Genomic DNA, 27,519 nt, shown 5'->3' on the forward strand with positions numbered 1-27,519 from the left:
AATCTTTCGGTGCGAGTTCTGATTTCTCTTATTTTGTTATGTTGTCTCCTTGAACGCCCGGTTCTCGATACGCGCTTGGCGATATATGCAGGGTATATCAAAAAGAATCATCCGATTTGGCACGTCTATATGTCTGAAACTAATAAACTTATTCGACCAGTTTTGTTTTTTGATGAACGAGAAACTCAAAATTTTTTTTTCATACCTCTTCATAGGTGTTCAGTATGCCCCCCCCCCCCTCTTGAGAAGCACGTGAAACGTCCCCTTTGAACAATTTTACATGTGAAACGTCCACTTAGAACAATTATACAAGCCTGTGCTTAACCTGACACACAATATTATTTAGCGCAACGCAATCTGACTTTCAATAACCCCTACAAAACAATGGCCCTGACTAACTTTAACCTATACCTTTTACAAATCACTTACCTCACAAAAATCTTCGCTACTCAAGCTACTGCAAAACAGCGAGCGCCACTACTGCCAGCTAAATAAAAGATTCAAACCACTGAAGGTACTAACTACTGATAGGGATAGTTAGCAAATGAAAGATATTAATAGAGAACAAACAATGTATTTACCTTAATATTCATAATTGACATTCAGTCTTACAGATTATCAAAACTCCGCCATCTCTCTCCCCACGTCCACCACTGCTGGCGGCTCACCTCCAACTGCGCAACGCAATCTGCTGTTCACATCCAGCTATAGCAGTTCATGACAACAATGGCAGGCAACAATGCAAACTAGCCACATACTGCACACAGCACAGCCAGTGATTTTCATACAGAGAGCGCTATGTAACGTTGCCAATAAGAAAACATAAACAGCAAACTTACATAAAGAAAACATAAACAGCCTACTTACATAGCCCCCATGCTCCCCACAAAAAATTTTACAAATTTTTTTTGGCCAGTGGCCAATAATGATTTGAGAAAATTTTTTATAATTACACTAACAAAGATATCCAATGCACACACTTATTCATACAATGTTGGTCAAAAGCTAAAATTTTCTCACAGTCCATAAAGACAGTCCAGATTGTTCATCATAATAGTAATTACAGGTGTTTGTTCACAAAGTCTCATTAGTAAAAAAAAATTGCACACAGAAGTAGTGGATTTCCATGCAGTCTTGAAGAAGTAGTGTTGTCCTTACAACGGAAAGACAGTGCTGACTCTTGACATGCTGACAGGTAATGGGCCACAACAGAGCAAACCCACAGCAGAGTCATTCGACGTTTTGAAGAAGATTGGTAGGTAGGTCATCACAGAGCAGACCCACTGTAGTCCTGGTAGAGAGTATGGTATTGGTGGGCCACCAGAGGAGCAGACCCACTGTTGTCCTTGTAGAGATGGCCAGCAGCCATCTGTTGCGACTGTGCAGGTGCACAATCACCATTGAAGAGTCTTGCGGATAATAGAGCAAGTCCATAACCACCACTTGTGCACTCACAAAGTTTTTGGAATTGTCCTTAGAACCAGCAATGCTGTTATCCAGTCCCTTGCTGAATTATTAACACACGTGCAAACACTAACAGTCCCTACTTCTCACATATTGTCCATATACTATGACCAACAGAAATGTGTGCAGTGAAATGAATGCTTACAAGTTACTTAATTTGAGTAACTGGTGTCAATTACAATTATATAACATAAGAATACAATTACAAAGATACAAAATACATCATTAAAAACATAACAATACAGATAATATTTGTAGTGCAGGCTTTACAAAACAATAGAAATAAACATATACATCAGTGTTACAGGAATGATGACATGAGTACATACATAAAAGATCAGAATCACTTTTAAAAATTCAACTTCACACATGAGCATTAAAACAACACAGAATAAATAATGTCTAAGCATCTTTACAAAGTAAATAACATATTATTAGAAAAAGTCTACAACAGAGCTCTCATCAGCTAAACACATAAAGACAGGAAAAACACAAATACACAAGGGTACCCAAACACATAGTGGGATAACACAAAAGGAAAGGACAGGGTTTGTTTTCAGTGTAACATTTGGTACTGCAGTCCACCCCACAACTTCATTCGATAGATCTTTCGTCTTATTTCAACATTTGTTTCCACCAAAAAAATCCTATCCAAGCATGCTTTCTGTATTTATATGTTCACACATTGCTTACCTCATCATTTATTTCCAAGAAAATCCTACCTATACCTCGTTCCTGTATTCTATCCATATTTCTTTCAAAATAATTATTTCTGATTGTACAATACTCATTGGGGCCCAAATCTTTCTTCGCAATGCATTCTTTACCTATTCTCCATAGTCAGTTTCTTATATAGTCTACCCCCTCTTAAGCTAACTTAAATCTACTGAGCTCAGATATATATACCAAAGGACGAGGCAATGCAGCATCACAACAAATCAACACAAACAGAAATGACAAAGAAATGCAAATTGGCAAAGCTAGCAGCATAAATTAGCAAAAGTCAAATTCAATAACACTATGCCTTGCAAACAGCAGCAACTTATACCTAAACATGACATAGCGCAAGCAGAAAAAATATTACAGTAAAAACAACAATGCAGACAAGGGAAATGCATATTCACATCTTAATGTCTATGTAATTAAAGTGGTCATCTTAATGTCTATGTAATTAAAGTGGTGCACCATAACAACTTATTGTAAAAAAAATATTACCATGTACCTGAAAAGAAAATTAAGTGTTACTGTTACGAGTTACTTCTTATTGTTCTTTCCTTTCCAAGTGCTCCTTTTTTAAAGAATGTGGATTACAAAATTATCATTTAATAGATCTGTTGACAGAAAGAGTTCACATTAGCAAATGCATCTCATTTTATAAAAGCAATGCTGCAACACAGCTGGAAACCAGACATCAAATGAAATAAGCAATTACACAAACCAAAGCATAAAAATGTCATTCAGTAGTCATGTGACATTTCATTTCATAAGTTAATTGCTCTCAACTCTCGTACAAAGACTCTTGTCATAATCAGGTGTGCAGATGTAAAAATATTTCTTGTCATTTTGTTAGGCATTTCAGTAAATATCATAAATTTTTTAAGTAACGAGGGTGTCGCATTAGCGATGAAAGGCACATCCTAATGGTTTATTCTCCAGGTGTTTGACACAGCTGTGTGCCCACAACGCATTACAAAAATCATATGTTTTCAAGTAACGAGCGTGTCGCATTAGCGATGAAAGGCACATCCTAATGGCTTTCTTTTCTACCTGAGCGTCTGAAAAGGCTTGTTCTCCAGGTGTCTGACACACCTGGGTGCCCACGTCGCATTATGTGCAGGTGGTCACTTAACTTTCTTACGGAAATATTTACGACAGCAGTTTCCGCTACAGTGACAGTCTCATATAAAAACATTTCATAGGTCAAGAATTTTATTGACATAAACATACCTCAACAGCATAATACACATCGTCGTCGTAAAAATAACATCATAACACCTCAGTCAAATGTCAAAAACGTCGTAGCTTCCTCCAATGATTTCAAAACCTAAAGAAAATTCTCTGCTCATTTCAGTAGTGTCATCTACCTCAAACGTACTTTAAAAATTATACTCCCTTACCAAATACATCATTCAAAGTTCTCATAGTATCACAATGGTTCCAAAAAAATATGAACAGTGCACAAAGTACAGACAAAGTACAATTTCTTAAGTGTGAAGTAATCCAACTCTGTAATTGCGTAAACATGTGTCACTGACGTAGTAAAAGGATGTTTGTTTCTCTGTTAAATGATCAGATAGGTGTGTAATTTATGTGTTAGAGAAATATGGTACCGATGTGTAAAGTTGTATAAGCAAATACCATATTAGCTAGGGCTCCTTGTGCTTGCCAAACACATGGTACACAAAGTAGGCGTGTACCCCCCTGAGGTTTATTGTAATTATACCCTCAGGTGTTGCAGATTTCAGCAATGGAATGAAATGTGTCACGAAAAACTTTCTTTGTAATTCAAAAATCTCTAAAAATAAATGTCTTAAGTACAAAATTAATCACTCAAATACGTGTCCAGTAGCGCTAAATGTGCGTCTTGCTCTAAGATAATCTCTGGGGAGTGTCGTAGTTATTGTCCTCCGAAAGCTAAGTTCTGCAGAAGTCAATGTACTTACCTCATGATACACAAAAGTGAAATGCTTTGCGTATAGATATCATACTTATTATGCTTATTGCCGTGATGAGGAAAGTACTGTGCTGTAACGTATTGTTGTCCTACGGAAAAGGCTGTCTCCTTGTAGCAATAGCACAAAAGTCACCACTAAAACATGTTTTACTTTACAGAAGAATTCAGAAAAACTGTGCAGATATCAAACAGATACACCGCAAAAGCAACATTGTAAATTGTCACTCATTAGTAACGTCGTGATATAATCGTGTAGCTGTCACACAAACCAACCACTGTGTCATCTGGCATTTCACAGAAAGCACCTCAAATCCAGAATCCACTCGTAAGCAAACCAAAATGTTGCATGTTAACAGTTTCTCAGTGGGACAAATTGTACAAGTAGCGTGAAGTGACAATTGCAAAGACTAAGTTAAAAAGCAGATTATCTGTCAATAAATGGTTTTACATGAGAAATGTGGTGTAAACCTTTACTCTTCCTAGTACGCAGAGTTTCAACTTGAATGCAATTATCATGCGGTATTCGTCCGTAAAGAATACGGGAATTTTGCTCAAGGTTAGCGTCAATGTTATTTTTCTCGGAGCCAGCCGGCGCACGCAGCTGCCTGCGGTGCGAGTCATTGTCTGTTTCTTTGTTGGCGCGCGCCGTTATTGGGGTTAGGAGGCCTAACTTCCACAAATTCGCCTTGCCCAGAGGGCCCAGCTCTGTTTAAATCTCGCCAGTTCTGATACAGTTCAGGTCTGTCGTTACGATCATATCGCCTGTCGTCATGTCGGTAGTTTACATAGTTTCTTTCTTGTCGGTCACATGGTGGAGAATTTCTCCTTGAATCGTAACTACGCGCTGGACCGTTGCGTCTAAAGTTATTCTGTCTCCCTTGATAATAGTTATTTTGGTTCCCATATTGTCTGTTTCTCTGATTGTCTCTGTGATAGTCATTACTGCGGAGAGGTGATCTTTCCCTGTAATTATTACTACTCTGCCAACGGTTGTCATACGGGTGGTGTCTGTTTTGGTCACGATTTGCGTTGTAAGAATAGACTTGTCGTGTCCAGTTATTATTTCTGTCGTCACGGAATTGTGACGGATGTGACCTGTAGTGATTGATTTCCTGTTTTCGCATCCCACGACTGTCTGTGTCAATTTCCAGTTCTTGTAACAGTCCCTGAAAAGCTTCAATGTCGTCTTTGCAACGTCCTGCCAAAATAATGTGTCGTAAATGTTCAGGCAGTTTGATTAAGCAAATGCGGATGAGTTCTGAGGGGCTGTATGGGTTTGATAGGTACTGATTCTTGTGCCACATGTCTTCAAAATATTTGACAAGACTGGAAAATTCAGATTGTTCAAAGTGTTTCATCATCATGATGCTATGTTTTACGCGGTCTTGTGTAGCTTGAGACCAATATGCAGAGAGGAAGGCATGGTAAAATTCTCCTTCACTGTGGCAATCGTGAATGACCGATCGCATTCTTACAGCTGGTTCATTCTCCAAGTAGCCACACATAAATTCTAATCTGTGTTCTAATGACCAGTTGGGAGGAAAACAATGAGAGAATTGATGGAGCCACGCTTGTGGATGAATGTCGTTGCCAGAATTCTTAAATGTTTTGAATTTACGTGTAGTAATGAACAGCTTATAGTCAAAATCATCATGTCGGCGAGTCACATATCGGTCATTGTTACGTCGTGTCGGCGGTTCCATCTCAAAATTCGGTGCACCTTGCCAATTTCTTTCATAATTACCGAAATGCTCTGTGTTATTATATTGTGGCTTTTCCGTATTTCTATGTCCCTCTTCCAGTATTGGGGCGCGAGTGTCCTCTGAAATACGTAATTCTTGTATCACCTGCGTCAACTGATCTTGTACTTCCCGGATTTCTCTTTTATACTGTGTATTAATTTGATTTTGATTTTGTTTGAATTTTCTTATTTGTTCATAGTCTTCTGTGTCAGTGAAGGCTACGGGTCTTGTGTCATTCAGATCATCATCTACCTTTGTAGATAAGTTAGTGACCTGATCCGAAAGTTCAGCTACTTTCTCCGATAGTGAACACATTTCCTCAGTGTGTTTTTCTGAACCAAGTTTCAGAGTGTCCATTTGTGTTGAAATCGAATCTACTGTGTTCTTTAAGTTTTCCTGAGTTTTTGCCAGTTGCGTAACCGAATCGGTAGATGCAACTGAGTCAATTTTAGCCCACAAGGTCTCATGATTTTCATGAACAATGGTTTGCAGTTCTTTTATGGCTGCTTCGTGATTCTGTAATACATTCTCATGACGCGAAAAAATAGGTTGGAAATGCTCACAAATTTGTGTTTTTACGTCATTACAGACTTTCTGACATTTCGATTCTATTTTATGTAACTCAGTAGTTAAATCTTCACGTGTTTGTTCAAGCATATGTTCCACTGAGTCTAACTTTTGAAGCTTTTGTTCCATTGTGTCTAACTTTTGAAGCTTTTGCTGTGTTTGTCTCTGATTTTGTTCCATTGTGTCTAACTTTTGAAGCTTTTGCTGTGTTTGTCTCTGATTTTGTTCCATTGTGTCTAACTTTTGAAGATTCTGTCCCATTTGTTTCTGATTTTGTTCAAGCGTTGTGTCTAACTTTTGTAGCCTTTGTCCCATTTGTTGCATTAACTGTAATAACAATGCACTGGTGTCTGAAACATGTTCCTCAGTGCTTTTCGGCAGTGAATTTGCACCGGCAACATTCACATTTTGACAAGCGGAAAATGTGTCTTGACTCATTTGAGAAAACGGTGAGGACGCAAAACCTGAATCTACAGTATTTGCAAAATTGTGTCCTATCATTTCGGATTCCTGAGGCGAGCTGTTGCCGACCGATCGATCGACAATGCTTCCCTGTTCACTACCTGTTTCACTGCCTACGCCATTGTCTGACGCCCGCTCCATTTCCCTATGCACAGTTACCAAATTACTACTTTGAATATTAGTTAATTCACTACCCAGTGGTGCTGATAAGCTACGCTCGTCGTCACTATTATTTCTCAATTTAGTTTGGAGCCTAGTGTTACGTTTTTCACACGCCATTATTGTCACAATATTTCACACGACAACACAGAAAAGCACAACTTGAATAGCAAAAACAAGAGAACACATTAACATAGCACTGAAAATAATATCTAGTTAATTGCAGCAGCGAAATACTTGGCGCAAAGCTACATGCATGCCACAACTGTTTTACTGTACAACAATGAAAGACTGCAACTACAAAGGAGATTCTCTCTACAATTACGCGCTAGCAATAAACAAAAGCTACACTAAATACACAAACTACAAGAAAAAAATCAGAAGATTCCAGTGAGGTATCCTAGGCTAAGGGTCGACATATGAAACGTCCCCTTTGAACAATTTTACATGTGAAACGTCCACTTAGAACAATTATACAAGCCTGTGCTTAACCTGACACACAATATTATTTAGCGCAACGCAATCTGACTTTCAATAACCCCTACAAAACAATGGCCCTGACTAACTTTAACCTATACCTTTTACAAATCACTTACCTCACAAAAATCTTCGCTACTCAAGCTACTGCAAAACAGCGAGCGCCACTACTGCCAGCTAAATAAAAGATTCAAACCACTGAAGGTACTAACTACTGATAGGGATAGTTAGCAAATGAAAGATATTAATAGAGAACAAACAATGTATTTACCTTAATATTCATAATTGACATTCAGTCTTACAGATTATCAAAACTCCGCCATCTCTCCCCCCACGTCCACCACTGCTGGCGGCTCACCTCCAACTGCGCAACGCAATCTGCTGTTCACATCCAGCTATAGCAGTTCATGACAACAATGGCAGGCAACAATGCAAACTAGCCACATACTGCACACAGCTCAGCCAGTGATTTTCATACAGAGAGCGCTACGTAACGTTGCCAATAAGAAAACATAAACAGCAAACTTACATAAAGAAAACATAAACAGCCTACTTACACACGGCATATGTCAATGCGGTATTCAAATGGCTCTGAGCACTATGGGACTTAACATCTGAGGTCATCAGTCCCCTAGAACTTAGAACTACTTAAACCTAACTAACCTGAGGACATCACACACATCGATGCCCGAGGAAGGATTCGAACCTGCGACCGTATCAGTCGCGCACTTTCAGAATGAAGCGCCTAGAGCCACTCGGCCGCAGCGGACGCTAATGCGGTATTCAAATTGTTCCCACACTGCTCCGAGCATGTTTTGAGTTACAGCTTCCACAGCTGCTCTTAAGCGATGTCTCAGTTCATTCATTGTTGTTGGTAGCGGACGCACATAAACAGTCTTTTATAAACCCCCACAAGAAATAATCGCATACAGTGAGGTCCGGTGACCTCGAAGACCAGTAATGTATGGCTGAATCAATTTGTACCTTTGGTTTAAAAATTCCCGCACTTCCAAATGCCATTGCGGCCATCACTCATCTTGTTGGTAAATAAAGTCTTTCGAAGCAGTCTCCAGTTGCGGGAAAAGAAAGTTCTCAAGCATATCGAGATAGGTGCTTCCTCTAACAGTGTTCTCAGCAAAGAAAGATGAACCATACACCTTTTCCTGTGAAACTGCACAAAACACATTAAATTTTGAAGAGTCCCTCTCAAATTGTACAACTTCATGTGATTGTTCCGTACCCCATATTCTCTCATTATGACGATTCACGTTTCCATTTAAATGGAATGTCTCGTCACTGAATATTAAGCGTGGAAGAAAACTGTCATCCTCCATCTCGCCAACTACGAAATTACAGAACTCCACACGTTGTTGTTTGTCACCTTTACGAAGAGCTTGCAGTAGCTGAATTTTTTATGGTTTCATGTATAAACGTCGACGCAAACACACGCCAGACGGACATCGGGATTACGTTGAGCTGTGGAGCTGCCCGGCGAACGGATTTCTAAGGACTCCTTGTGAAACTGTGGCGAATGCTTTCAATGTCCGTGTCAGACATTCGGGGACGGCCCGGCGCTTTGCCTTTTCTCGGAATTGTTCAGGCCATCGTCTAATGCTCTGTGCTGTAAGAGAATCCACACAATACCTAGTACCAAAGTCATACTGAACAGTTATTACTGACCCGCACTGCGCAAAAAGCAGAACACAAAAAGCTTTATGTTGTCCAGACACGATTTTTACTAGAGATGAAGTGAGCGCACACTGCTGCTACCACGTGGGAACCATGTAAAACTCGAGAGTTTGCTCTCTCCAAGAGTACGCTGTTCACGCACATATCTCAAATAACATAATAGTTATGATTTTTTTTAAATCGGATGATTAGTTTTGATACACGTTGTATATCATTGGAACCAGCATCAAAAGCTCTACAAGGCAGCGTGTTCAATTTCCTTGATTTCCAAAATTTTTGTCAGACGTATTTTTATACCGGACTCGAGAGGTGTCGGAGATCATGCTAGCAAAGTTAAAGTTTTCCACCATAAGGCTGATGGTGAGACTTCAAAATTTTCTGATGTTTACATTTTTGAAACTATAATTTCACAGTAAATGAAGTTATATATGTATATTTGGTATGGTGCATGGGATTCAAAACTATTTTTGGCCGCTGGTTCAGTTTTTCAGTTTCGCAGCATCGTTTTCCCGGACACCTATTAATACTGTATTCGCGTCTGCGGTAACAACTTCCGATGACTTTTGCGAAACTGAAAAAACTGAGCCGGCGCCCCCGTGGTGGGCGACTACAAAGTATTTTCACACTCTGAAAAGAGGAAGTTGATTATTGAAATTTCGTGAGAAGATGCTGCCGCAGCGAAAAACAAATTTGTTTTAATAAATAGCACCTCCAATTCACGTATCATGTCTGTGGTACTCTCTCCCCTATTTCGCGAGAGTGCAAAACGAGCTGCCCTTCTTTGAACTTTTTCGATCTCCTCCGTGAATCCTATCTGATGCGCATCCCACACTGCACAACAATAGTCCAGAAAAGGACAGACAAGCTTATTGTAAGCAGTCTCTTCAGTAAACATGTTACATTTTCTACCTGTTCTACCAATAAATCACAGTCTTTGGTTTGCCTCCCACGAAACGTTATCTATGTGCTCGCTACATTTTAAGTTTTTCGTAAATGTACCGTAATCCCTAAGTATCTAGTTGAGTTTACAGACTTGAGATTTGTGTGAATTGTCGTGTAAGTAAAATTAAGCTTTTTGCCGCTCATCAAGGATGTCTTAACACTTTTCATGAGTTAGAGACAATAGTCACTTTTGTCCCGTCCAGATATCTTGTTTAAATCATTTTGCAATTCGTTTCGATCATCTGGTGGCATTACATGACGGTAAATGGCAGCATCATCCGTAAACAGTCTAAGAGGACTGCTCAGATCGTATCCTAAATCATTTGCGTGGATCAGGAACAACTGAGGGCCTGTAACACTTCCTTGGCGAAAGCGAGGTATTACTTCTGTTTTACTCGATGATTTTCCGTCCGTTGTTAAGAACTGTGACCTTTCTGCCAGGAAATCACGAATGCGGTCACGCAACTGAGACGACGCTCCGTAGATAGACAGTTTAATTAAAAGTCCCTTGTGAGGAACAGTGTCAAAAGTCTTCTGAAATCTAAAACTATGAAATCAGTTCGATGTCCCCCGTCAATAGCACTCATTACTTCGTGAAAATAAAGAGCTAGTTGTGTTTCACAAGAACGATATTTTCTGAGTCCGTGTTGGCTGTTTGTCAATAAATCGTTTCCTTCGAGGTGATTAATAATGTTCAAACACAATATATGTTCCAAAATCCTACTGCATATCGACGTTAACGATATGGCCCTGCAATTTAGTGGATTACTTCTATTTCCTTTATTGGGTATTGGTGTCACTCGAACAACTTTCCAGTCTCTGCGTACTGATCTTTCTACAAGAGAGCGGTTGTGTGTGATTGCTAAGTATGGAGCAAGTATATTAGCATACTCTGAAAGGAACCTGACTGGTATACAATCTGGACCGGAAGCCTTGCCTTTCTTAAATGTTTTAAGCTGCTCCGCTGCACCAAGGATATCCACTTTTAAGTTACTGATGTTAGCAGTTGTTCTTAATTCGAAGTCTGGGCTATTTACTTCGTCTTCTTTTGTGAAGGAATTTCGGGAAACGGTGTTTAGTAAATGTGCTTTAATGGCGCTGTCATCAAAATAATCTTTACCGTTACCGCGCAGTGAAGGTTTGATTGTGTCTTACCATGGATGTGTTTTCCTGGCTGTTACCACGCTTCCAACTTTGGAACCGCTGTTTCTTATTCTAGCGACTCCTCATCTGGCATCACGAGGCTGCATAAAACCTGTTCGGTCTTGCAACCAAGGTAACACCCATGGCTGTACCTGGAATTCAACCTGTATCCTCCACAGGGCAGCCACATACGCTGACCACACAACTAACTTTTTTCCCTTCACCCATCCATGCCTCTCTTACAGCCAGATCTTTCACTCGCCAGTATCTACTTCGCCAGTTTAGGTTCCTTGTCCAACACTTTCTACCATTATTGGAGCTATAGTTTTTCACTAACACGCTAGTGACCTTGAGAAAGAAAGTTGTTGTCTCTTGAAGAAAGAAATTACATACACTCGATACACTGCGTTCGATATCAAAATCCGTTACTCTTGAAACGAAAAATACATTTTCGTTGTAAATATGAAATTTGTACCCCCGAGAACTGATTTTCCTTATTTTGGTAAGTTAAAATCTTTTGTCTTTAAATTTAAAATGCTCTTCAAAATGAAAATTTTTGCCTTGAGTATTCACAACCGAAGAGAGTACTTAACTCTAAAATATAGTAAAGCGTTACCGAAGATCAAGTTACTCTGCAGATGTCCAAGTAACTATATCAAAATCAGAAGATGATTTATGAAAGTTACCCCAAAAAGATACTACAACAACAAAAACACGTCATTTCGAAATACTTGCACATAAGTTTCAGATACAATAATTCACAAAGAGATAGCGAAAAAACGCAAAAATCTTAACTGGAGACAGACTTTTAGCAAACAGTGTTTATTAGAATTTAGGTTGTAGTTTAAGCTTACTTAATTTCAGTGATATAAACTCCAAAATTGAATCCTTGAGGGAATTTTCGTTCTGTTGTTGCAACTACAAAAATGTGTGTTTTCATGGCAGACGCGTTTCGTTTTATTGAGGTAAAGCATCATCAGTGGTATGTAATTAAGATATTTACATTTTTAATTGCTTTAAGTTCGAAAAACAGTTCGATAGCAATATGTTGATTTTTCTTTTGATGATTTCCGCTTGATTTCAAGCCTAGATCGTGAAATGTTGTCTGCTAACACGTCGTTGATGTTCTTCTTCTCTAGATACTAATAGTTGTGGTCTAAGTTTTAGTTTCTCTGCATCACTATGCATTTTTTAAATTTTCACAGCACACTTTTCAAAAAAATGGCTCTGAGCACTATGGGACTCAACATCTTAGGTCATAAGTCCCCTAGAACTTGGAACTACTTAAACCTAACTAACCTAAGGACATCACACACACCCATGCCCGAGGCAGGATTCGAACCTGCGACCGTAGCAGTCCCGCGGTTCCGGACTGCAGCGCCAGAACCGCTAGACCACCGCGGCCGGCCAGCACACTTTTCTGCACACAACTATTTTCTGTTTGTTTTTGTACTTCTGAATGTGTATTGTGGTTTGTGTTTTGTAGTGTTGCCAACATAACCTTACCACTAGTTTGTCTTTGACCAATATTCTTTTTCTTTCTTTTTTGTATATGTGTAATTCTATTTTAATTGTGTTGCTGTTTATTTACATAATGTGTAAGAGTAGGGAAACAATAGCAATGGAGCTTTTTGGCTCAAGTTGGGGGCTAGAGGACTTCTTGTACAAGTCTCTGTTTCTCTCTGTCTGTAAATTTATGCTCTATGTTTTTGAGTGTTTGTAACATGTATTTGAAACCTGTTAGCTGGGACTGATTTTAAATTTTTTTATGTTGTCTTTGCTGATAAATTCTTCTCTTTTTCTGTGTATTCTTTTGTTTTGATGAGGATTACACTATTGCCCTTTGTCGGATTTTGTTATAATGATGTATTCCGCTTGCAGTTTTTCTTTAATTTTGTAAGTTTTGTTTAATCACAATTATTTTTTATTTTATTGTTTTCTTTTTTCATCTGTGTATCTATGTTTTAATTACTTCTTTTATTAACTCACTAGGTAGGCCTGTGTTTACATGACTGTTGTCATTTTTTTCTTCTATAGCGAAAATATATTCAGAATCTATAATGAGGTTTTCTATCTGTTGTTCATTTCCTGGTGAGTCCACACTACATCTACATCTACATACATACTCCGCGATCCACCATACGGTGCGTGGAGGAGGGTATCTCGTATCACAACTAGCATCTTCTCTCCCTATTCCACTCCCAAACAGAACGAGTGAAAAATTACTGCCTAAATGCCTCTGTACGAGCCCTAATCTCTCTTATCTTATCATTGTGATCTTACCGCGAAATGTAAGTTGGCGGCAGTAAAATTGTACTGCAGTCAGCCTCAAATGCTGGTTCTCTAAATTTCCTCAGTAGCGATTCACGAAAAGAACGCCTCCTTTCCTCTAGAGACTCCCACCCGAGTTCCTGAAGCATTTCCGTAACACTCGCGTGATGATCAAACCTACCAGTAACAAATCTAGCAGCTCGCCTCTGAGTTGCTTCTATGTCCTCCCTCAATCCGACCTGATAGGGATCCCAAACGCTCGAGCAGTACTCAAGAATAGGTCGTATTAGTGTTTTATAAGAGTTCACCTTTACAGATGAACCACATCTTCCCAAAATTCTACCAATGAACCGAAGACGACTATCCGCCTTCCCCACAACTGCCGTTACATGCTTGTCCCACTTCATATCGCTCTGCAATGTTACGCCCAAATATTTAATCGACGTGACTGTGTCACCGCTACACTGCTAATGGAGTATTCAAACATTACGGGATTCTTTTTCCTATTCATCTGCATTAATTTACATTTATCTATATTTAGAGTTAGCTGCCATTCTTTACACCAATCACAAATCCTGTCCAAGTCATCTTGTATCCTCCTACAGTCACTCAACGACGACACCTTCCCGTACACCACAGCATCTTCAGCAAACAGCCGCACATTGCTATCTACCCTATCCAAAAGATCATTTATGTAGTGTAAGTAGGCTGTTTAGATTTTTATATTGGTAATGCCACGTAGCGCTCTGTATGAAAATCACTGGCTGTGCTGTGTGCAGTATGTGGCTAGTTTGCATAGTTGTCTGCCATTGTAGTGTTGTGCAGCGGCAGCTGGATGTGAACAGCGCGTAGCGTTGCGCAGTTGGAGGTGAGCCGCCAGCAATGGTGGATGTGGGGAGAGAGATGGCGGAGTTTTGTAACTTATCATGAACTGCTATATATATATTATGACTATTAAGGTAAATACATTGTTTGTTCTCTATTAATATCTTTCATTTGCTAACTATCCCTATCAGTAGTTAGTGCCTTCTGTAGTTTGAATCTTTTATTTAGCTGGCAATAGTGGCGCTCGCTGTATTGCAGTAGTTCGAGTAATGAAGATTTTTGTGAGGTAAGTTATTTGTGAAAGGTATAGTTTAATGTTAGTCAGGGCCATTCTTTTGTAGGGATTTTTGAAAGTCAGATTGCGTTGCGCTAAGAAAATATTGTGTGTCAGGTTAAGCACAGTCGTGTACAATTGTTCTAAGGGGACGTTTCAGTAGATAGAAAACAACAGCGGACCTACCACACTTCCCTGGGGCACTCCAGATGATACCCTCACCTCCGATGAACACTCACCATCGAGGAGAACGTACTGGGTTCTATTACTTAGTAGTCTTCGAGCCACTCACATGTTTGGGAACCAATCCCATATGCTCGAACCTTAGTTAGGAGTCTGCAGTAGGGCACCGAGCCAAACGCTTTCCGGAAGTCAAGGAATATGGCATCCGTCTGATCCCCTTCATCCATGGTTCGCAAGATGATATGTGAAAAAAGGGCGAGTTGCTTTCTAAAGCCGTGCTGATGCATGGACAGCAACTTCTCTGTCTCAAGGAAATTCATTATATTCGAAATGAGAATATGTTCGAGAATCCTGCAACAAACTGATGTTAAGGATATTGGTCTGTAATTTTGAGGATCCGTCATTCTACCCTTCTTATATACAGGCGTCACCTGCGCTTTTTTCCAGTCGCTCGGAACTTTATTTATTTATTTTTTATTTATTTATGCATTTATTTTACCTGGCAAGATTAGGGCCTTCAGGCCCTCTCTTACACCTAACCAGGCATACTCAGATTCAACAAATTTCAGTTTCTACAGAACATTAAGGGCATATAACATGTTATACAGTATTAATGTTAAAGAAAAAAATAGAGATTATAAAAGTAGTACAATGATAATTATAACAATCAAAAAATAATTATAACAATCATTACGTTGGGCAAGAGATTCGCGATAAATGCAAGTTAAGTGTCTTAGACCAATTTTTAAGAGCCATTTATGTCTTCATCTAGTGTTATGTACACATAAAAAACTCCAACACTATTCCTACTATTACACAGTATATAAATACACTGCAACATAATTAAATAGAATTACTCACACAGAAAAACGCAAAAAAGAATATAAGTCAAAGACAAACCACAATACATACTTAGAAGTATCAAAACAAACAGAAAACAGTGGTGTGCGAAATAGAGTGCTGCGAAAAACGAAAAAAATGCATGGTGCTGCAGAGAAACTAAAAATTAGACCACAACTATCAATGTCTAAAGACGAGAAACGTCAACGATATACTAGCAGACGGCATTTCCCGATGTAGGCGAGAAGTCAAGCGGAAATCGCCCTAAGTAAAAACCCACATATTGTCAATGATCTGTTTTTCGATCTTCAAGCAAATCAAAACATAGATAACTTAATTGCAGACCACTGATGATGTTTTACCTCAATAAAGCGAAACGCGTCTGGTGGAAAACACGCATTTTCGTAGTTGTAGGGATTGGGGCGAAAATACCCTCAACAACTGTAAAGCAACTATGGTCAATAAGGCCACACAAATTAAGAATTAAATTAAATCGTTCTATAGTTTATACAGCACAAGTAAAACTACCGTAGATAGTAATGCCGGTGTTGAATCTCTGATAAAATTCTGTAGAGCTACGGCGGTCCCTACAATCGTTTATGGAACAGAGTGCTGGACCGTGACAGAAAAACAAAATGCAACCATCTAGGCAGCAGAAAGAACGATTCTGCACTCGATGTTAAGATACACAACAAGTGATCGTTGGCAAAACTAGACATAAGTCTCAGATTAGCTGTAAAGTGTTTACTGGAGGAAATTGAAACACGTCTGATAATACGCATAAATCGTGCTGAAGATTGGCGAGTAATAGATGTCCAAAGATAACGTATAAATATAAAGCCAAATGGAAGAGTAATAAAGGCTACAAGAAAGATTAAAAGTCAAAATCTGAAATCTTTGAAGATGAATTGTCATTACAAGGCTAATCCCACTTCTTGTTGTTGTTGATGATGATAATGATGATAGTGATGATGATGAGGATTAATATTAAAATTAAAATTCTCTTGGAATCTAAAGTTCTTCACTCTTGATCTTATAGAAAAGGTAACGAGTTCCTCTATAAAGGTAAGATCTTCCTGAACAAGGGAAAGTATTAGGGAAAACGGTAATCTTGTATAGTTACAATTTTAGTTTATGTACCACTGAAGTAAATACTCTACAGAGGAATCGCTCCTGTTACAATTCGCGAAGAACTTGGCTACAGACTTCACACTGGAGTTTTCGACTGGAAATATCTTCACAGTTTGGAAGCTGAAAGCTCAGGAAATATATTCAACGCAGTCAGAAACGAATGTATAAAGAGGAAAGAATGGGAAAGAAAAGAACTGATTCATGTGGACATCTGAGGAAAGGGGAGGACTGAAGGTGGTAAGCGGTGATATGGAACAGTGCTTTCTGGAAGACAACGAAGTGGAAGTCGAGAAGGAACATGTGAACAAGCTACACGATGATTTACGAACCCAAAGGAGCCTCACGGAGGATCAGATAGGGATTCCTGACATGTTGCATGCAGGTCTAGGAAGCATTTAAAAAGCATTGAAATAATAATAATTATATATTATTAAAGAACACCCACAATTGCGCAATAAATACGGATCGAATAATAGACCGGAATGGATACGTTGGTACAGCTTCAGTCTGTGACGAAGTTACAACCATCGGCATACGCGCTTGTTGCCACATTGAGGAAAATTACACTAACGTTTCCGATGCTGGCTATTTTAAAAACGTCTCAGATAAAAGGTGCTATACACTCGGCAAGAACAGGATGACCGGAACTGGTGACAAGGTGACCTTGCTTAATTATCGTGCAACCTCGCTCTGCTTCCCAATTAAGATAGCACGGAAAAAACAATGTCAGAAAAAGAGGATTGTGAGTCTAGGGTCACAACGTCTTTATCAGTAGCCTTGTCAGCTCAGTAAGAAGTGTCTTCGAAAGGGACTCGTTTAAGCTGAAGCCACCCTAATCTGAGAGGCTCAAACGAAATATTATTGGATTCGTAGCTCCAGCAAACAAGAACCTGCGTCACAGTTGTCCGTGTAGAGGCGAGCGGCATTTTCCTCGTTGTCGCCCTCGGCGATCCCGTCTGCTATCATAGTAATGAATGCCGTTCCTGTGTCGTCTAATGTCGAGCTTTCGAGGGTACCTACAGAGTCAACGTTGGAAGTGTTTAACGACGTGAGCTGTCCAGCAAATATACACCGCACAACAAAACTAAAGGATCAGCTTATTGAAACCCCGTAATTGCCTCCCATGGCAACGTATAAGTCTGAAATTTGCCTCAAAGGTGCCTACAGCCTTCCTGTGTAATGTTGGAAAAACATGACGTCCTGCGACGGCACCTTCGGGCGCAGGCGACGCATCAAACAGAAAGGTGCCGACGGATGCGAGAAAAAGGCGACGGCTGATTAGATTAGAACAGTACTTGTTCCATAGATCATGAATACGACACTTCGTAATGATGTGGAACGCGTCACGTTAATAAAAGATGTCTGTACAAGATATTACATTACACAAAATATTACATGACACTTAACATTTTTAATATTTTTTGTGGGGGTTGGGGAAATTACCCACTTACTATATCCAAAAATTCATCTAATGAGTAGAAGGAGTTGCCATTAAGAAATTCTTTTAATTTCCTTTTAAATGCTATATGGCTATATGTCAGACTTTTGATGCTATTACATAAGTGACCAAAGACTTCTGTGGCAGCATAATTTAGCCTCTTCTGAGCCAACGTTAGATTTAACCTTGAGTAGTGAAGATCATCCTTTCTCCTAGTGTTGTAGCCATGTACACTGCTATTACTTCTGAATTCGTTCGGATTGTTCATAACACATTTCATAAGTGAATATACAGGGTGAGTCACCTAACGTTACCGCTGGATATATTTCGTAAACCACATCAAATACTGACGAACCAATTCCACAGACCGAACGTGAGGAGAGAGGCTAGTGTAATTGTTTAACACAAACCATACAAAAATGCACGGAAGTATGTTTTTTAACACAAACCTACGTTTTTTAAAATGGGACCACGTTAGTTTTGTTAGCACATCTGAACATATAAACAAATACGTAATCAGTGCCGTTTGTTGCATTGTAAAATGTTAATTACATCCGGAGATATTGTAACCTAAAGTTGACACTTGAAACCTCCGACGTTCAGTTGCGTGTTGTAACAAACACGGGCCACGGTCGGCCAGCAGCATCTGCAGGGACATGTTTACGATGACGACCGTGTTTACGAGTGTGGCTGTAGAACACTGTTGTGGTTTGGTCTAGCTGTCGCAGTGTCTGCATGTAGCGCTTGCTGCTATTGTTATTCTGCATTCGTCATCACACGCAGACCAACTGTAGTACACCGTGTTACCAAACGTCTGTGATAGTGTAGTGTTGTAGGAACTGCGACCATGGTGTATTCGAACTCTGAAAAGGCGGAGATGATACTCATCTATGGCAAGTGTCGACGAAATGCAGCTGAAGCCTGCAGGCCGTATGCAGAACGGTACCCGGACAGAGAGCATCCAGCGTGCCGCACATTGCAAAACATCTACCGCCAACTGTATGCAAAAGGTATGGTCGTAGCACGCAAACGGGTCCGTAACAGGCCCGTCACAGGAGAAGCGGGTGCTGTTGGTGTGTTAGCTGCTGTTGCCATGAACCCACACATGAGTACACGGGACATTGCGAGAGCCGGTGGACTGAGTCAAAGTAGTGTCATGCGCATACTGCATCGTCAGCGCTTTCATCCGTTTCATGTGTCGCTACATCAGCAGTTACATGGTGATGGCTTTAATCATCGAGTGAAATTCTGTCAATGGGTATTAACACAGAATGCGTTGCAGTTCTACCTGTTTACCGATGAAGCGGGTTTCACAAACCACGGGGCAGTGAATCTACGGAACATGCATTACTGGTCCGTGCACAATCCTCGCTGGCTCAGACAGGTAGAGCGACAGCGACCGTGGACTGTAAATGTATGGTGCGGAATCATTGGCGACCACCTCATTGGTCCTCACTTCATTGAAGGGGCCCAAACAGCTGCAACATACATCGCGTTTCTACAGAATGATCTGCCAACGTTGCTCGAAAATGTCCCACTGGAAACGCGTCGACGTATGTGGTATCAGCATGATGGTGCGCCTGCACATTCCGCAATTAACACTAGGCTGACCCTTGACAGGATGTTCGACGGGAGTTTCATAGGACGTGGTGGACGCATAAATTGGCCAGCCCGTTCTCCTGATCTTACACCTCAGGACTTCTTTCTGTGGGGTACGTTAAAGGAGAATGTGTACCGTGGTGTGCCTACAACCCCAGAGGATATGAAACAACGTATTGTGGCAGCCTGCGGCGACATTACACCAGATGTACTGCGGCGTGTACGACATTCATTACGCCAGAGGTTGCAATTGTGTGCAGCAAATGATGGCCACCACATTGAACATCTATTGGCCTGACATGTCGGGACACACTCTATTCCACTCCGTAATTGAAAACGGAAACCACGTGTGTACGTGTTCCTCACCTCTCATGGTAATGTACATGTGCGTCAGTGAAAAAGACCAATAAAAAGGTGTTAGCATGTGGACGTAATGTGCTGTTCCAGTCTCTTCTGTACCTAAGGTCCATCACCGTTCCCTTTGGATCCCTACGTAATTCGGTGCTCTCCGATACACACGATCGAACAGCGGAGGAGTGGTACTCAAGCGTCAACTTTAGGTTACAATATCCCCGGATGTAATTGACATTTTACTATGCAACAAACGGCACTGATTACGTATTTGTTTATATGTTCAGATGTGCTAACAAAACTAACGGGGTTCCATTTAAAAAAAAACGTAGGTTTGTGTTAAAAAACATACTTCCGTGCATTTTTTTATGGTTTGTATTAACCAATTACACTAGCCCCTCTCCTCACGTTCGGTCTGTGGAATCGATTCGTCAGTATTTGATGTGGTTTACGAAATATATCCAGCGGTAATGTTAGGTGACTCACCCTGTATATATTGTGAGGCTACAGTAAAGATCTCTAGCTCTTTAAATAAGTGTGTGCAGGACGATCTTGGATGAGCTCCAGCAAATATTATGATTACACGCTTTTGTGCAATGAACACTCTTTTACTCAATGATGAGTTACCCCAGAATATGATGCCATACGAAAGCAGAGAATAAAAATAGGCCTGGTAAGCTAATTTACTAAGATGTATATCTCCAAAATTTCCGATGACCCTAATAGCGTAAGTAGCTGAACTCAAACGTTTCAGCAGATCTTCCGTGTGTTTTTGCATTTCAACCACTCATTAATGCATACACCTAGAAATTTTGAATATTCTACCTTAGCTACCGATTTCTGATCGAAGTCTACATTTATTAATGGTGTCATTCCATTTACTGTGTGGACCTGTATATAATGTGTTTTGTCGAAATTTAATGAGAGTCCATTTGCAGAGAACCACTTAATGATTTTCTGAAAAACATCATTTACAATTTCACCAGTTAATTTTTGTCTGTTGGGTGTGATAACTATGCTTGTATCATCGGCAAAAAATACCAGCTTTGCATCTTCGTGAATACAGAATGGCAAGTCATTGATATATATTAAGAACAGCAGAGGACTCAAGACCGAACCTTGCGGCACCCCATTCTTGATTGTTCCCCAGTTTGAGAAATCACCGGTTTCTTGCATATTATGTGAACTGCTTATTTCAACTTTCTGCACTCTTCCAGTTAGGTATGATTTAAACCATTTGAGCGCTGTACCATTCACACCACAGTACTTGAGCTTATCCAGAAGTATTCCATGATTTACATAATCACAACAAAAGCCTTTAAGAGATCACAAAAAATCCCAACGGGTGACTTCCGGTTACTCAGAGCATTTAATATTTCATTAGTGAAAAGTTCATGTGAGATGTAAGATGGGTTAATGATGTCTCATTGGCACAAAATTTCACCAAAATTCTTCCCAACATCACTTTGGACTTGTCACTCTATGAGAAGGTCGTAACAGTTCAGCCCTTCTATTGACGTCTGTGCGATGGAGGTCAGAACTGCGACACCCAGCGTTGAAATCACACGGTTTTCTTATGGGAGGGCGAGGAGAACATTTCAGACAGAGAGCCACTCAGAGTCGACAACAAATGACCTCAAGGGTGGCACAAAGGATGTCAATGAAACAACCCGTTCCCTTGGGGCGTTGAATCCCACACATTTCGTGGTTGAAAACGACAGTTCGTAGTCCGATGAGATGCTCTTGACAATCTTTGACACTCTGACACCCTCGGACGATTCGACCCTTCTCTAAGTCAGTGGTCCCAAACTTTTCCTCCGAAGGAGCACTTTGAAAATCCCTGTACTTTGATGGTACACCTTGTCTAGTTTGGAGGTCAATAAAATTTTAAAAATGAAAAAAAAACTTGTTTCATTCAGTAGTTTCACCAATTGCAAAATATAACTTATAAAACAGAAAGCACAATAAAATTAAAAAAACAATTAGTACCATCAAAATGTCCAACAAAAAACCGTCATGTTATTAACAGTTTTTCGTGGAGCACTTATTTACTTCCCTCGGAACACCAGTGTTATGCAGAAACAGTTTGGGAAACTATGCTCTAAGGAAATTGGTGAGCAGCATCCACATTGAACGCGATCGTACCCCTTTGGAGCGCAGTGCGAGAGCAGTTTTTGCTCTCGTCTAAAGACGGAAACCTCTAGGGGACCTTTCAAAACCATTCGACGAAATTTGAACGTGATACGGAACATAAAAGGGTACTCATACTTTTTCAATCCTCCTATTTTGAGCCCCTCTGCGGTGTGATAACGCGAGGATGCAACATTAGCTTTTGCGTGAATAAAACGGCAAAGGGCTCCTCTAAGACCCTCGAGTTCGCCAACCGCGCTACTTCGTTGATCTCGTTAGAAATGTTCCCCGTAATGGCCACCTATTGCAACGCGTAAGTTGAAAATTTGCCTCAAAGGTACCTACAACCTTCCTCTGTAATGGCGAAAAAGCTTGGCGCCCTAAGACGCATCCTCGGGCTTGGCTACGCTTCAAGGAGCTGACTGAAGCTCCAGCACCTAAGAGTTACGCAACCCCTTCGACACCTCTCTAGTGCAGCTGGCCTACCTTCAGGAGCTAAAGCAGCCGCGAGGTCGAATTCGCGTCGAAGTTCTTGAGAGTTACGTTTGTAACGTGCTCAACGAGGTTGCGAGGTTGGCTCCGAGGGTGTTGCCGAACTCGTGGGTCTTTAAATAACTCTGTACAATTTAAATGTGGTGCTACAGAAGAATACTGAAGATTAGATGGGTGGATCACATAACTAATGAGGATGTATTGAATGTGATTGGGGAGAAGAGAGGTTTGTGGCACAACTTGTCTGGAAGAAGGGATCGCTTGGTGGGACATATTCAATCGTAGAGGGAGACCAAGAGATGAATACACCAATCAGATTCAGAAGGATGTAGGTTGTAGTAGGTACTGGGAGATGAAGAAGCTTGCACAGGATATAGTAGCATGGAGAGCTGCATCACACCAGTCTCAGGACTGAAGACCACAACAACAACAACCATTTAATTCACTCATATTTTAGTGTTGCGCTCCTCAGAGATCACGCCACATGAAGGCGAAAAACAGAAGGGTTGAAAATCATTAGTACCCTTTGATGCTTCGGATCACGTTCAACTTTCATCGAGTGGTTTTCAACGGTCCCCAGTGGCTCCATCTTGTACACGAGAGCAAACACTGTTGTACGGGTGCGATCACGTTCACTGGGGACGCAACCCCACAGTGTTCATAGAGATGGGTTGAAACGCTGGAGGGTTGTCAAAAATTGTCAAGAATATCTCCCTGTTGCTCACTGCACTGCGACTGTCGTTTTAGACCTCGAAATGTGTGGGAATCAACGCCTCAACGGAAGGCGTGGTTTCACTGACGCCCTTTACACCACCGCCTGAGTGTTATTCGAGTCGATTCTGATCGGCGGTGTGTCTGAAGTGTTTTCCTCGGCTACCTGTAAGAAAACCGCATGATTTCAACGCTGGGTGTCCCGGTTCCATCAGTCGCATGGGCGTCAATAGAAGGTTCAAATGGCTCTGAGCACTATGGGACTTAACAGCTGTGGTCACCAGTCCCCTAGAACTTAGAACTACTTAAACCTAACTAACCTAAGGACATCACACACATCCATGCCCGAGGCAGGATTCGAACCTGCGACCATAGCAGTCGCACGGTTCCGGACTGCGCGCCTAGAACCGCGAGACCACCGCGGCCGGCTCAATAGAAGGGATGAAATGTAAGTAAGAGAGGCTCTGACTATCTTCTAATCGTGTAACACGTCCACGGTGGCTTTGAGCAGAATTGCGGAGAAATATGGTGCCAATGTGATATCATTAACCCGCCTTAAAGCTCACTTGGACTTTTGAGTTATGGCTTTTTTTTATTTTATTTTATTTATTTATTTTTTACAATCGTAGTGACCAATTAGGATCACGTTAACAACTTCAGTTCCTCTTCTTCCTTTGTTGTTGTTTCCTATTTTTCCAGTATTCCCTCATTTTCTCCCCATGAAGTCTCTTCCTTTCTCCTGTCCATGTTGTCCCCGATTTTTCATTTCTTCTGCTTTGAAAGCCTTCCAAATTTAGTATTTTGTTTTTAAAACGGTTTCTTTCTGCTATTTCTGATTCTTTGATGTTGTTTCTTTCAAGATATTTTCTCACTTCTGTAATCCATGCTATTGTCGATTTCTTCTTCCAGAAATATAGGAGTATTTGTTTTGTTAGTCTATTTCCAGCCATTCGGTAGAGATGTCCAAAAAAGGTTAATCTTCGTTTGGCCATTACTGCAGATATTTTCTCTATATTTTTGTCATTACTTCTTATTTTCCAGCCATCTGCAGTTTTCATTGCACCCATTATTTTTCTAATAATCCTTCTTCCCAGTACCTCTAGTTTGTCCATCTTATAGTTCATCGTTAGGCATTCAGATCCATATCAACACTCTGGTCGTACCACTGTGGTGTAGTGTTTCAGTTTTGTTTTTCTAGATATACATTTCTTGTTGTAAATATTTTTGGTCAAACCATATGCTCTTTCCATTTTGTTAATTCTTACATCTATTGCAGATTTTTCTAGTCCATTCTGTTGTATAGTTTCTCCAAAACATTTAAATTTATTTACTCGCTCTATTTTACCTATTTGTGTTTCTATGTACTTTGGTGCATTTTTATATTGGTCACGAATTTTGTTTTTTCAGCTGAAATTTTGAGACCAGTTCTGTTTGCTAATTTTTCCAGAATGTTTATTTGAGTAACTGCATCTGTCAGGTTTTCTGAAAGTATCGCGAAATCATTCGCAAAAGCCAAGCAGTTTACCTTAATTCCATTTGTTTTCCTTCCCAGAGTTATTGCTTCAATTTTGTGATTTTTTAGCTCCGAATTCCAGATCCTTACAATTTTTTCCTAGAACACTGTTAAACAGTAAAGGTGATAAACCATCACCTTGTCTAACACCAGTTTTTATTTCAAAAGGCTGAGATACTTCTCCCATAAATTTGACTTTAGATTCTGTACCTGTTAGTGTTTCACGAATTATGTTTGCTAGTTTTCATTTAACACCAAATTCTCTAATGACCTTATCTATAGTTTCTCTGTCTATACAATCAAATGCTTTCTTGAAATCCATAAATGACACTAGTATTAGTTTGCCGGTTAACATTCTATGCGAATTATTGACTTTATGTTAAAAATTTGTTCTGCCCTGGATCTTCCCTTTCGAAAACCACCCTGATATTCTCCTAGTTGTTGGTATCTACCACTCTGTTGAGGAGAATTTTTGATAATATCTTGTATGCCACTGGCAGAAGTGACACTCCTTTGTAATTACTGACATTTTGTTTGTCTCCCTTTTTATGTAGCGGGTGGATTAATGCTGTTTTCCATTCAACTGGAATCTTTTCAGTTTTCCAAATGTTCTCAGAAAGAAGCTGTAGATCCTTAGCACGTGGGAGACTGGTCAGGTTTGCGTAACCTTGTAGCGATGATGACAGACGCCTCACCCAAAGACACAGTGCTTTTGTTCACTGCCAGATCTCCGTTAACATTCTCCAAGCGCATATGAAAATCTGCGATATGCTCTGGATTTCCGCCAAAAGAAACTCAATGACAGTTCCCCACTTGGGATGCACCTCAGTTACAGACGCCATTTTGGATGCTTCGTATAGCGTCGCCACCAGTTCAAATGGTTCAAATGGCTCTGAGCACTATGGGACTCAACTGCTGTGGTCATAAGTCCCCTAGAACTTAGAACTACTTAAACCTAACTAACCTAAGGACAGCACACAACACCCAGCCATCACGAGGCAGAGAAAATCCCTGACCCCGCCGGGAATCGAACCCGGGAACCCGGGCGTGGGAAGCGAGAACGCTACCGCACGACCACGAGATGCGGGCCGCCACCAGTCAGAACTTCATGAAAGTATAGGGGCTGAAGCAGGTATATTCCACGATGTCCCACAACAAATTCCGCATTTTTTAAATGGAAACTGGCCGAGAAAAAGAAAGTGGTTCATTACTGACTGAACAACCCTCGTCATTCACTCATCGTCGCCCTATATACTTCGACTTCATTCAACTGACTTTTTTTTATTTATATTTATATTTATCTCACAAGCTCGAATCCTACCATCATCTCCTACCAACCGAAATCGGGACACATCTGACCAGGCCACGGTTTTCCAGTCGTCTAGTGTCCAACCGATATGGTCACGAGACAAGGAGAGGCGCTGCAGGTGATGTCGGATGTCTGCTGTCATAGCCCATTAACGCCAAATTTCGTTACAAGTTCCTGTGGTTACTTCGCGCAGTGTTGCTTTTCTGATAGTACTGACAACACTACGCAAACGCCGCTGGTCTCGGTCGTTAAGTGAAGGCCGTCGGCCACGGCGTTTCCGTGGTGAGAGGCAATGCCTGAAATTTGGTATTCCCGACACACTCTTGACACTGTGGATCTCTGAATATTGATTCTTAACGATTTCCGAAACTGAATGTCCCATGCGTCTAGCTTCAACTACCACTCCACGTTCAGAATCTCCCAATTCCTGTCGTGCGGCGATGATGACGTCGAGAACCTTTTCACATGGACCACCTGAGAACAAATGACAGCTCCGCCATTGCGCATCCGTTTTATACCTTGTGTACGCGATACTATCGCCATCTGTACATGTGCATATCGCTATCCCATTACTTTTGTCTCCTCTGTGTATATGGATTTGTGATGTCCACATGTGGATCGCAAACTGTATTGCATTATTAGCGTTGCATAATTTGGCAGAAGATTCAGTATGATACAGTTCGTGGTGCAGTGTTCTCGGCTGCTCCAGATGTCAACGCCAAAGAGTACTGAAATTTTTTTTTTAATAAACAAAGCTAAAGGTATCGGATGGAACTGAATAATTAAATGTCTGTATTAAAGGTGCTAAAACCCTAGCGAAAAAGGTTGTTATTTTGTTCTTCAGTTCTAAAACTGGTTTGGTACAGCTCTACACTCTAATCCGTGCCGGCCGGTGTGGCCGAGCGGTTCTAGGCGCTTCAGTCTGGAACCGCGCGACCGCTGCAGTCGCAGATTCAAATCCTGCCTCGGGTATGGATGTCTGTGATGTCCTTAGGTTAGTTAGGTTTAAGGAGTTCTAAGTTCTAGAGGGCTGATGACCTCAGATGTTAAGTCCCATAGTACTCAGAGCCATTTGAACCATTTTGACTAATCCGTCTTGAGCTAACCTCCTAACGTCTGCGTACCTACATCAG

The sequence above is a fragment of the Schistocerca cancellata genome, chromosome 5 (genome assembly GCF_023864275.1).
Source record: "Schistocerca cancellata isolate TAMUIC-IGC-003103 chromosome 5, iqSchCanc2.1, whole genome shotgun sequence".
In the NCBI taxonomy this organism is placed as follows: Eukaryota; Metazoa; Arthropoda; class Insecta; order Orthoptera; family Acrididae; genus Schistocerca; species Schistocerca cancellata.